Source organism: Tursiops truncatus, chromosome 4 (assembly GCF_011762595.2).
Source record: "Tursiops truncatus isolate mTurTru1 chromosome 4, mTurTru1.mat.Y, whole genome shotgun sequence".
NCBI classification, from domain to species: domain Eukaryota; kingdom Metazoa; phylum Chordata; class Mammalia; order Artiodactyla; family Delphinidae; genus Tursiops; species Tursiops truncatus.
Window position 1 is genome coordinate 58,805,435 of NC_047037.1, and position 13,419 is coordinate 58,818,853.

Genomic DNA, 13,419 nt, shown 5'->3' on the forward strand with positions numbered 1-13,419 from the left:
CAGTGGTTGAGAATCTGCCTGCCAATGCAGGGAACATGGGTTCGAGCCCTGGTCTGGGAAGATCCCACATGCCGCAGAGCGGCATGGGCCCATGAGCCATGGCCGCTGAGCCTGCACGTCCAGAGCCTGTGCTCCGCAACGGGAGAGGCCGCGACAGTGAGAGGCCCGCACACCGCGATGAAGAGTGGCCCCCGTTCGCTGCAACTGGAGAAAGCCCTCGCACAGAAACGAAGACCCAACGCAGTGAAATAAATAAATAAATAAATAAAATAGATTTATTAAAAAAAAAAAATTACAGAAAAACAGGTATGGCACTTCTCACGTATCTTTTTTGGCTTCTTCCCATAATTTTCTGCCTTTTCCCTTTAATATGAAATTCCACAGACCAAACTCAATAAACTTAAAAAAATAAACCTAGGGAGTTCCCTGGTGGCCTAGTGGTTAGGATTCTGGGCTTTCATTGCCATGACCGCGGTTCAGTCCCTGGTCAGGGAACTGAGATCCTGCAAGCCATGCGGCTCTGGGAAAAAACATAAAAACAAAAAAGCCACCTATTTCTTTCTTAATACAGGAGTAATAGGTGTTCATTATAGAAAAGAAAAATAAAACACTTATAAGGCCACCCCAGAGACAATCGCTGTTAACATATTGGTGTGAAATCACACTGGTATTTTTACATGTATGCTATATTCTGTTATCCATCACTAATGGCTGTATGGTATTACCTTTCATGAATTTACGAGGATTTATATAATTAATCCCCTATTGCTGGACATTTAGATTGCCTCTAGGTTTTTGTCTTTTTTTAAATAAATTTTATTTATTTATTTATTTATTTTTGGCTGCATTGGGTCTTCGTTGCTGCGTGTGGGCTTTCTCTAGTTGTGGCAAGCGGGGGCTACTCTTCATTGAGGTGTGCGGGCTTCTCATTGCGGTGGCTTCTCTTGTTGCAGAGCACGGGCTCTAGGCGTGTGGCCTCAGTAGTTGTGGTACACGGGCTCAGTAGTTGTGGCTCACGGGCTCTAGAGCACAGGCTCAGTAGTTGTGGCGCATGGGCTTTGTTGCTCTGCGGCTTGTGGGGTCTTCTCCCCTGCATTGGCAGGTGGATTCTTAACCACTGTGCCACCAGGGAAGCCCTGGCTTTTTGTCTTTGTGATAAACATTCTTATAGTTGGGTATTTGTGTACAACTATGACTATTTCCTTGGAATAAATTCCTAATAATGTAACTGCTGAGTCAAAGTTCAACAAAAATTTAGGATTTTAACGCATCTCAATAAATAATTGTTAAAAAGAATCAGTGAATGGTTGTGAGCTTATGGCAAAAAGGAGACATCTGTGGAGGAGGTATCTGCAGTCAGGCTCAGAAGTTGAGTTGGTGGATGGATAACTAGAGAAGTTCTTAAGCCATTTTGGGGTCAGGAGAGTAAAAAAGGTGGAAGAATCTCCACATTCTTATGAATGCAGTGTACTAACTATTCAAGAAAGGAGGCTTAACCTTCGTATTACAGCCAGTTCCTGGTGCTGCTCTACAGTTATCTCATAAAAGAATATTTAAAACACAGAAAAAGAGCAAGTCTTTATCCAGCCTCTCTCCTGCAATTGTGACTGTTCAGAATCTACTCAACTTTCAAGGAGTAGTTTAAGTCTTTCCTTCTTCATGAAGCATCCCTGACTCTCAAGGATTTCTTCCTTTATTAATGCATAGCATCTCTTGTCTTCATTCTCATATTCAAGAATCATTTTGGAAACTACTTTGTGCCAACACTCTGCTTGTTTATCACTCTAATCTTCACAAATATCATATGAGGTGGTTATTATCATTCTCAGTTTATACATGGGGTCCTGAAGCTGGGAGATTAAGTAACATGCCACTGTGATACAAAGAGGCTAATTCAGAATGAAACCAAAGTCCTTCACTCTCTTGAACTTTTGAAATCTATTTTTCCTAAGAGGTAGGAAAAGGCAGAAAGGGAAGCATATACAAAAGTAGAGGGAGAATGAAAGTGAAAAGAAAGAGCAGTGGGTTAGGGCATTGCTGGGAAGACTTCAGCGTGTCTGGCACAGAGGATCCTGGATGAAGTGGCAGGAGATGCAGTTGGGAAGGAAAGCTGGGGCTGGGATCTTTTTTTTTTTTTTTTTTTGCGGTACGCGGGCCTCTCACTGTTGTGGCCTCTCTCGTTGCGGAGCACAGGCTCCGGACGCGCAGGCTCAGCGGCCATGGCTCACGGTCCCAGCTGCTCCGCGGCATGTGGGATCTTCCCGGACCGGGGCACGAACCCGTGTCCCCTGCCTCCGGACTCTCAACCACTGCGCCACCAGGGAAGCCCCAGGGCTGGGATCTTGTTGAATGCAGAAGCACATAGCACAGTGAAATTTAATAAGGGCAGTTGAATCTTACAATATGTTGATGATTCAAACTGTCTTTGTTAAAAGATTTGTCTTCCTAGCTAGACTGTGAGCACTGTGAGGTCAGTGGTTGTTTTCTGTATCTGTAGGGTCCAGCACAGTGCCTGGCCTATGGTAATGCTACATAAATCTTTGTTGAATGAATTAATTAATTTATGAAAATGTTCTCTTGGGAACCAGCAGACACAAAACCAAACCCAAAACAAAGCAAAACGCTGTTTTTAGAATCAGAAGACCTCGTTTCAAGTATCTTCTCTCTAACTTACAGGTTGTGTGACTTTGGGTAAGTTACACAACCTCTTTGAATAGTTTATTCATCTGCAGATAATACTGACCTCAAAGTGTAATTGTAAGGATTAAATGAGATCATACTTTTGAATTACTTAGCACAGTACTTGACAAATTGTAGACATTCAGTAAATGTCAGTTTCCTGCTTCCACCAGCCCACTATCCAGAATTGAATCATGCACTAGGAGAGCTTATATTCAGATTTAAGGAATAGCCTCTACTTCTAATATTTAGTGCTATTGTCAGACCGTGGGTGTCAATTTAATATTTTAAAAAGATGACTACTGTTTAAAGCATGTATTTCTTTTTTTAAAAATATTTATTTTGGCTGTGCTGGGTCTTAGCTGCGGCACACAGGATCTTTGTTGCGGCGTGCAGACTTCTTAGTTGCAGCGCGCAAACTCTTAGTTGTGGCGTGCTTGTGGGATCTAGTTCCCGGACGAGGGATGGAACCTGGACCCCCTGCATTGGGAGGGCGGAGTCTTACCCACTGAACCACCAGGGAAGTCCCTAAAGCATGTATTATTAAGTACCACATACAGGTTCTCAATAAACAGATGTTAAATGAATGAAGGAATGAATTGAATCCTCAGAGTTTTGTCAGAGTATCTATAGCATTCTCAGGATGTTAGATATATAAATACATCAGTCACTAGTTGATCATGTTGTCTTTAGCTGATTTGAGAGACCGCACTCAAAACCATTAAATTCCTTTTGTTTTGATTCTGTCTACACCAAATGAACTTCTGATGACCAGTTTCCAAGCTATCTTGATATCTTGAATAAGAGGACCTTGGAATCAATGAAGAGGAGTAACATCTATTTAAAAATGGCATGTTGTCATCTGGCTTAAATCTCTGTTTCTTTCTTTCCTAATTTAAAACAGTTTTATTGAGGTGAAATTCACATACCATACAATTCACCCATTTAAAATGTATGTTTCAGGAAGTTCCCTGGTGGTCTAGTGGTTAGGACTCAGCGCTTTCACTGCGGTGGCCCGGGTTTAATCCGTGGTCGGGGAACTGAAATCCTGCAAGCCACGTAGCACATGGGCAAAAAATAAATAAATAAATAAAATAAAATTGTTCAAAATATTAAAATATAAAGTGTACATTTCAATGGTTTGTAATATATTCACAGAGTTGTACAACTATCACCAGAATCTAATTTTACATCTTTTTCTCATCCCCAAAAGAAACACTGCGCCTATCAGCATCATTGCCAAACCACCACTACCTCCCCAGACCCAGGCAAACACTAATTATTTTGTCTATAGATTTGTCTATTCTGGACATTTTATGGTTATAAAAATCATAATGTGTATATATATATATATTTTATGACTGGTTTCTTTCTTTGAGCATCCATGTGTGAAAACACATTCATGGATGTGTTTTCATCCATGTTGTAGCATGTATCAGTTCTGATTGCTTTTTATAGATGAAAATACTCCATTGTATGGATATGCCACATTATATTTACCCATTCGTCAATTGATAAACATTTTGGGTTGTTTCCACTTTTGCCTATTGTAAAGAACACTGCCATCGCCACCTGACCCTGTTTAAAACTGTTCAACGGCTCTCTTGGAGGAAGCCGCGGTCTCCGCTGCAGTGGAGCCTCGGGCCATCCGACCCTGCTCCTGACTCACCACTGTTCGCTCTCGCCCGAGGAACAAGTCGACCAGGAAGCCGTGCCGCAGCCATGGCATTTAAAGATACCGTAAAGCCCGAGGTGGCGATTCACCGGATTAGAATCACCCTCCCCAGCTGCAGCTTGAAGTCTTTGCAGAGGGTATGTGCTGACCTGATCAGAGGCACGAAGGAAAAGAATCTCAAAGCGAAAGGACCGGTTCGGTTGCCTACCAAGACTCAGAATAACTACAAGGAAAACTCCTTGTGGTGAAGGTTCTAAAACTTGGGATTGTTTCCAGATGAGGATCCACAAGTGACTTATTGACCTGCACAGTCCTTCTGAGATTGTCAAGCAGATCACTTCCATCAGTATTGAGCCAGGAGTCGAGGCTGAAGTCACCATAGCAGATGCTTAAATCAACATTTTTAATAAATTGATAATCAGTTGTTAAAAAACACACACACACAATGCCTTCCCTTTTTTCTATTTATTTATTTAGGCTGCTTTGGGTCTATGTTGCTGTGCGGGCTACTCTTCGTTGGGGTGCGCAGGCTTCTCACTGCGGTGGCTTCTCTTGTTGCAGAGCACGGGCTCTAGGCGCGCAGGCTTCAGTAGTTGTTGCACGTGGGCTTCAGTAGTTGTGGCTCGCTGGCTCTAGAGAGCAGGCTCAGTAGTTGTGGCACACGGGTTCAATTGCTCTGCGGCACGTGGGATCTTCCCGGACCAGGGATTGAACCCGTGTCCCCTGCATCGGCAGCCGGATTCTTAACCACTGTGCCACCAGGGAAGTCCCCCCTTTCTTTTTTTTCTTTTAAGAAGATGTTGGGGGTAGGAGTTTATTAATTAATTAATTTATTTTTGCTGTGTTGCGTCTTCGTTTCTGTGCGAGGGCTTTCTCTAGTTGTGGCAAGTGGGGGCCACTCTTCATCGCGGTGCGCGGGCCTCTCACTATCGCGGCCTCCCTTGCTGCGGGTCACAGGCTCCAGACGCGCAGGCTCAGTAGTTGTGGCTCACGGGCCTAGTTGCTCCGCGGCATGTGGGATCCTCCCAGACCGGGGCACGAACCCGTGTCCCTTGCATCGGCAGGCGGACTGTCAACCACTGCGCCACCAGGGAAGCCCCCCCCCCCATTATTTTTAAGACAGCGTTCAAAACACTATACATGGTTTTCGTTGCGCAGCAAGTTTTGGCCCCAGCGATTGCTCCAGCCTGGTTTTGAACTCTTCCTATTGTGTTCTGTGCTCCATCCATACCATCATTCTCTCACTTCTTCAAAGCTGCCACCTCCAGGTTTTTGTGTCCTTCCCTCTTCCTAGAGACCACCACCTCTTTATCCACCCACTTCTTCCCTCCCCTGCTTAGTTAATTCCAAATTCTTATCTGAATTCAAATATTTTCTCAGAGAAGAATTTTCTGAAATTGATTTCCTTATCCCCTTTCCCACCCTACCCCTCAGCTAGGGTAGGTTCTCTGTTTTATTTTCTCAGCTCCTTATTCTTTTTTCTCAAAACATTTATCTCAATTTATGATTATGCATATATTTTTATGATCTAAATGATGTTTATTTCCTCCAGTAAATAGGTTTTGAAATTGTTTTTGCCCCTATTGCATGTCTAACAGTAAACATAGTACCTTGCCATTAGTAGATAATAAATACATCCTGGCTGACAATATGAATAAAGAAAGAACACCAGATTTCTGGCTTGGATAACTGATTGATCATGAGGTCATTAATTAAGGAATGCAAGATGAGAAATATTCCTGAATCGGGCCAGGAAAAGAGGAGAAGTTAAGTGCTAAGAAAGTTGCAGTTGAGGAAGTCCCAGTGAGGAAGGTCAGCAGGCAGTTGGACTATGAATTTAGAGCTGTGGAAAGAGATCTGGAATGGAGACAGATTCGGAAGTTATCAGCAAATAGCTTTTTGGTTAAGATCTTGGGAGCGGCTGAGCTTGCCCAGGAAGAACGTGTAGCATAAAAAGGAAAGAAGGCAGGAGACTAAATTCTAGAGACACACGTATTGAGAAACGGGCAAAAGAAGACTTAGAATAAAGTTTTTTTTTTTTTCGGTACGCGGACCTCTCACTGCTGTGGCCCCTCCCGTTTAGAATAAAGTTTGAAGTGACATATCAAAGACATGGGAGAAGAACCCTGCCAAATGCTTCAGAGGAAAGTTCTGAGTTTGATCATTTGGGTAAGGTGATGATCATCAGATCTTTCCATTTTAAGGGATTTTTTTTTAATTAAAAAAATTTTTTTAACCTCTTTATTGCAGTATGATTGCTTTACATTGTTGTGTTAGTTGCTGCTGTATAACAAAGTGAATCAGCTGTACATATATCCCCATATAAAAATATGGAATGGTTCACGAATTTGCATGTCATCCTCACGCAGGGGCCATGCTAATCTTCTCTTTCGTTACAATTTTAGTATATGTGCGGCTGAAGCGAGCACTTAAGGGATTTTTGAGCATCCTGTTTCTCAACTTTTCACCTAATGGTTTTAGCATCCGTTTATGATCCTTGACTGAATCAATTATCTCAGTCTGGATTGCTGAATGGTGATTTTTTTTAAATTCCATCATCCCCCTGCCCCTGCCCTGCCCCCTGCTTTCTTCTTCTAAATCCCTGTGTTGCTCTCAGGGAAAGTTTCCCTGGGCACCTCCCTCTTCTACTAGCCCATTGCTGGGATATTTCACCCATGGGCTGGGAACAGTAAAAGGCTCTTTCATGAGAAGGTTGTAAGGGAATGGAGAATGTGCTGGGAGGGAAATTTGCTAAACCTTTGGAAAGTATATCCAAAGGGATGAAGAATATTCCTTTTGGTAAATATGACCTCTTCTAGCCTTACACCTCACCTACAAAAAAAATGCAGAGATGTGATTTGTGCCAGATCACACGCTACATCCCTTTAGAGGCACTCTCTAAATACGATCCAACTTCTTCAGACAGCTTTCCAAGGCCTTTCAAGTCCAGGTAAGGTGCCTTTCATATGCACTCCTAGAGCACCTTGCCCTTCCCTCCCACATCAGTCAGCACACAGGATTGTAATGGCCACTTTACTCCCTTGAGGCCTCACCAGACCTCAGGTCAGTCTGGTTCCACAGTGTATTACTAACATTTAATCCAGGGCCTCACTCATAACAGGGACTCAAAAAAAAATGTGCTGGGTGAGTGAAGGATTGAAGGGACAGCTGTATCTCGGGAAATAGCATTCTGTGGCTGGCGAGTGAGGGAGCCTGTGAGAAGTGGGCTGGGGAGGCTTCCCAAGGGGATTGGATTTTACCAGGAAGGCACAGGAGAGCCCTGGGGGCCTTTGAGCAGTAAATCAGGCTTCTACTGGATTTGTGATCCAAAAAGATCTCATTTAATCCTCTTAACAACTTGATGAGATAGTTATTCCTATCTCTGTTTTACTGATAAGGAAACGGGCCTCAGAGAAATTAAGCAGCTTGTTCAAGGACACCCTGCTAGGAAGTAAGTGGAATCAAGAAATGTGAAGTCCATCCTTTTTCTACCCCACCAGCCTGCCTCTCACCCTTTGTAGGAGTGAGAATAGATTCAGTAGCAGACTAGGACATAGACTAAATTGGTCAGGACTAAATTATTTGCTAGGCTAAATAATACCCTGGCTCCCCAGTACTCACTTCTATCAATGAGTCAGAGATGAAACCAGACACATACATTTGCTTTACATGATGCACTTGCCTGGAGGTTGGCTGCTTATTTAAATTTTTTTCAATATTTGCATCTTGCTGCACCCTCTCTGTCTGAGATCACAAGGTGTAAATAAGGTTTACCTTGGCACAAGGGCAGAGGCAGAGGTCTGTGTGGAGCCATTGCTGGTTCAATAAATGGTTCTCAATAAATGTTGAAAATATATATTACTCAATATAAATCAGTTGGATGTTAGTTCCATAAGAAGGGGAGATATTGTAGACAAAATTTGTTTTAAAAAATATAATTAGTACTTAAAAACTTGGTGTAAATATGTATGCCTTCACATGAAAAATATGTGTGTGCATCTGTATATCTTTTTTTTTTTAAAGAAAAAAGCATTGTTCAGACTTCCCTGGCAGTCCTGTGGTTAAGACTCCAAGCTTCCACTGAGAGGGCACGGGTTCAATCCCTAGTTGGTGAACTAAGATCCTGCATGCCTGTGGTGTGGCCAAAAAAAAAAAAAAAAAAAGAAAAGAAAAAATAATAAAGAAAAAATCATTGCATAGAGGAATATGTTTTGAATAATCCCATATTGGAATTATTATAAATATCCATAAAAGTAAGTCTGGAAAGATAAATGCTAAAATATAAAAATGATATTATTTCCAGATGTAATAATATAGTCAAGATAACTTAAAATTTTCCCAGCTTTTGTCTTCTGCTAAGTTTTTGTTTTAAAATGAACATTCACTAATTTTTCAATTAGGAAAAAATGGTATAAAAAGAGATCGAACATCGACCAAAGCAAATCTTCTATTTATCTGGCTCCTGCTAGGTGCTGGCAAAGAGAAGGGGGCCTACACCCAGCTCTGTAGGAAAGAGATGGACACAACAGGAAAAACTTAAAAAATAGTTCATATTCTAATTTATTTCTTGTCTGTGAGGTTCTAGCTATTGTGTTAGATAGAGCTTTATATAGTTCATTTTGTATATTTATACACCCTTGCAAAGTAGGGTCTATTTATGCCTATTTTATGGGTCAAGAAAAAGGACACAAACAAGTCATGTGTGGAACGCATGCCTGTCATACTCCAAAAAGAGGCATTCAAGGCTGAGAGAAGGAGAAAAGACTTCGTCCTGACAGTGGTTGCAGACTGGTGACTTGTGTGGCGAGCACAAGTTTAATGGCAAGACATGATGAACCAGCACTAAGTTTTCATTTTTTTTTTTTAATTAAAATCTGAATGTCTTTACTTATGGTTATATAGTGGTTATAAGAGTATACTCTATAACTCGACTCTTCAGATTTAAATCCTCAGATTTTAATCCTCCTCTTAAAATTGTGCCTCAATTTTTTAATATGTAAAATGGGAGGTAGTAACGGTACATACCTCATACAGTTTTTATAAAGATGAAATAAGTTTATGCATGTAAAAGGTGTTTGCACAGTACCTGACATGTGGTGAGAGCTCAATAGTTGGCTTTCTTCTATTCCTATTCTGGATCTCTGGAATCATACAATGTGTGGCTTTTTGTATCCACCTTCCTTCACTTAGCATAATGTTTTCAAGGTTCATGCTGTTGTAGCATGCATCACTACTCCATTCCTTTTATGGCTGAATAATATTCCATATTATGGATTTACCACATTTTGTTTACCTGTTCATCAGTTGATGGACATTTGGATTATGTCAGTTATTGTGACTAGAGATGCTATGAATATTTGTGTACAAGTTTCTGTTTTTCAATGCTTTTGGACATATACTTTGCAGTGGAATTTCTGGGTCATCTCTCTCTCTTTCTTTCCTTCTTTTAAAAATTATGACCATCGTAGTTGTGTGTGAAGTGGTATTTTATCGTGGTTGATTTGCATTTCTCTAATGACTAATGAGGGTGAGCGTCTTTTAATACATCTGTTGGCCATTTGTATCTCTTCTTTGGAGAAATGTCTACTCAAGTCCTTTGCCCATTTTTAAATTAGATTGTCTCTTTGTTGTTGAGTTATAAATGTTCTATATCTATTCTGGATACTGGACCCTTATCAGATAAATGATTTGCAAATAATTTCTCTAATTCTGTGGGTTCTTTTCCCTCTCTTGATAGTCTCCTTTGAGGGAAAAACATTTAAAATCCTTTTTTTTTTTTGGCCATGTGACATGTGGGATCTTAGTTCCCCAACCAGGGATCAAACCCACGCCCCACGCGTTGGAAGCACAGAGTCTTAACCACTGGACCACCAGGGAAGTCCCTTAAAATCATGATTCATATATATATATATATATATATATATATATATACTTTTTTTTTTTTTTTTTTTTTTTTGCGGTACGTGGGCCTCTCACTGTTGTGGCCTCTCCCACTGCAGAGCACAGGCTCCGGACGCGCAGGCTCAGTGGCCATGGTTCACGGGCCCAGCTGCTCTGCGGCATGTGGGATCTTCCCGGACCGGGAACGAACCCGTGTCTCCTGCATTGGCAGGTGGACTCTCAACCACTGCGCCACCAGGGAAGCCCGAGATTCCTATATTTTTTTAATGTGTCACTGAAGATGTTTTTGAGTGTTGTGCCATTAAACCCCATTTTCCCATAAGCCCTGTGGTTTTCATCGCACAATTTTTCATAGCATGGTGGTTTTTAGGGACACCTATGTCTATTTAGAGAAGAACTGGGAAGAGACTCAGTGGAGAGAAAGCTTGGCTCGTCTGGATAACTGGAGATGGTTCAGCATTTCTGGGGCTTCTTGCAGAAGCTCAGATTAGAGCTAAGGGTCTGTGAGCTCTTGCTGTGTGTCTTGCTGGAAGCACTTGCCACACTCATTAACTCACCCTCATGGTGACACATGGAGGTAGGTCCCATTTAAAAATATTTTATATATCAGGAACTAAGGGGCAAAGGTTTGAAGGAACATTTTCAAGGTCACACAGGAGTAACCGATAGAGATAGTGTCTGAACCCAAGCTGCCTCAGAGTGCATGTTCTTAACTAGACCCCAGGACAGAAGTTTTGTTTCACTTTTCTTTCCTTTTCTAAAGATTGTGCTGGGAAAAAAACCAAACAGTCTCCCCTCCCCAAACTTAAAAGAACAAAAACTGTTCTTTTGCCGTCTCTTTTACCTTTCTCTTGTCAGATCTTTTGTACTTATCTTCCAATTCTGACTAAAGGAAATAATTGATAACTGCCGTATCCTGGAGAAGAGGCTGCTTAGCCTAGTGGGGTTCTAACACTTGGTACCTGCATATCCATTTTTCAGCCTCAGTTTCCTTTTCTATCATTTAGTTGTTCCCTAATCCTTGACAGCTCCTCTTGGATGTCTAGTATACGTCTCCAACAAAAGCAGAACCCTTGATTCCTAGTCTCTCCCACAGGCCACCCAACAGAACCCATTCCCCAAACTTCCTCACCAATTCAATTCAATTCAATACAATTCAGTCAACACCACCAATTTCTACCTTGACACTCAAGCCAAAACCTCAGGGTCATCCTTGATTACCACATTTTCCATTACGTCCCTCTAGTTCCACACACATTTGATCCATAACCAACTCCTTCTAATTTGAGCTCCAAATGGCGTCTCTGATAGGCCCCCTGTCAGAGGGCCTCCCGTGCCTTTGCTCTCTTACCCCCAGTCTAAGCAAACATCATCTCCGGCCTGCAATCCTGGAATCATCCCTTCATCTGGTTCCTGATCTCTTGCTCCTCTTTAATCCAGTCTTTAGAGGACTAGAGTAAATGTCTTAAGATTTTATTCTGACCAAGGCAACCTCCCTTCTTAAAACACTTCAAAGACTTTTAGCTCAGAGTAAAAATCTAAACTCCTTACTCTACCCTAGTGAGGTCCTGCGTACTGGGGCCTAGTTTTCCACCTTCATTTCATATCACTCAGACCCGCTTATTATGCAAAAAACCAGCATCTTTGTTCCTTGAACAGGACAGGCCCTTTTCCTCTCTGCTCTTCTCATCCTTCAGATCTCGGCTCAACTGTCATCTTCTCAGAGAGGATGCTCCTGATATGCCCCACCCCCACCCCACCCCCTCCCCGGCAGGCTCTATCTCATCAGTCTGTTTAGGTTCTTCATAGCAATGATCTCAATGATCTCTGTAATTATTTGGTTTGTTTATTTACTGGTTTTTGTTTATCACCCTATGTATTTGTTTTCTGTCTCCCACACTGTAATGTAAGCTCCATGATGGCTGTGACCTTGTCTATCTTAGTCACCACTAAATCTTGAGTGCTTGGCACATGGTGTTCCCCGATGAATGAATGAATGAATAAAAAAAGTGTCTCAACCTATAATACAGACATAAACAACTGAGTGTCTCCTGTATGTGGGGTACTATACTAGTTGCTGGGATAATTAAGATTCATAAGGAATCTTTGGGACTTCTCTGGTGGTCCAGTGGTTAGGACTTCGCACTTCCACTGCAGGGGGCACGCGTTCGATCCCTGGTGGGGGAACTAAGATCCTGGAAGCTGGCAGCATGGCCAGAAAAAAAAAAAAAGATTCATAAGGAATCTTGGTTTGGGAAAGGAAAGCAGAAACAAAACAGGTAAACTAATAACTATATTTATATAAATATAAAGTGAGAAGGAGATGTAGATAAAGGAGTAATTATATCTGGTAGAAAAAGAGGAATGCCAGAGAAAATGCAGAGAGATAGTGACATGAGCTGAGCTTTGAAGGATGAAAGTGCCAGGTAGACATAGAGGAAGAGGCAATTCCGGGGCAGAGGTGACAGCATGAAGCAAGCCATGGACCAAGGCCTGAGGTGTAACAAGGGTTCTGAGGAGCAGGATGGAGCCCGGATTGGTGGGGCTTTGGCTGGTTGGGGAGGGTATCTGGAGATGAGGCCAGAAGGGTTGTCCAGAGCCAGTTACCAAGGGCTTTGGAGATTTGGCAAAATTTGTAATGTGTTTATACGGCACAAGGCACTCCTCCGTAAACAGAGGAATGACATTTTAAATTTCCTTAAGGTCCCTCTAACAACTATATGGTGAGAGCTAAGCCTGGAGACAGGAGGCTCAGTTTGGAGGAGCCCTGATATGAAAGAAGGCAGGGCGAGGAGATGTGAGGTACATTTCAGGGACAGAATCCACAGGACTTTGTCCAATTGGATATGTTGAAAGGGGGAAGAAATTGAAGCACAGTCTGTAGGTTTTAGGCAGGGTAGATGTGCTGTCAGGCAAAGAGGTATGGTTAAAGTCCAATGTTCACACACACACACACACACACACACACACCCCGCCCAGTTATAGATGTGAACTTGTAACCCCTTGGGACAAAGTGAATTGATCATTCCCATAGTTGATGAAAGAGCAAAGGCTGGAGCCCAGGACGCCTGAATTCTGTCTAGTGCGCCTTTATCTACCAGTGCTTCTCTATCCATCTGTGGGGCATCCGGATCTTTCTAAAAATTTCTTTTTCATCCTCAGCT

General features: G+C 42.1%; 1 non-coding gene and 1 pseudogene across 1 annotated transcript; one reads left to right on the forward strand and one right to left on the reverse strand.

The window, feature by feature from the left end:
* Positions 1-4,401: 4,401 nt before the first annotated feature.
* On the forward strand, positions 4,402-4,747 carry LOC101320794 (small ribosomal subunit protein uS10-like; annotated as a pseudogene).
* A 1,931-nt stretch (positions 4,748-6,678) lies between these two features.
* Positions 6,679-6,783, reverse strand: LOC117312306 (U6 spliceosomal RNA). Its single transcript, XR_004526562.1, has one exon. It is a non-coding gene; the product is annotated as a U6 spliceosomal RNA (small nuclear RNA).
* Between the last annotated feature and the right edge of the window lie 6,636 nt (positions 6,784-13,419).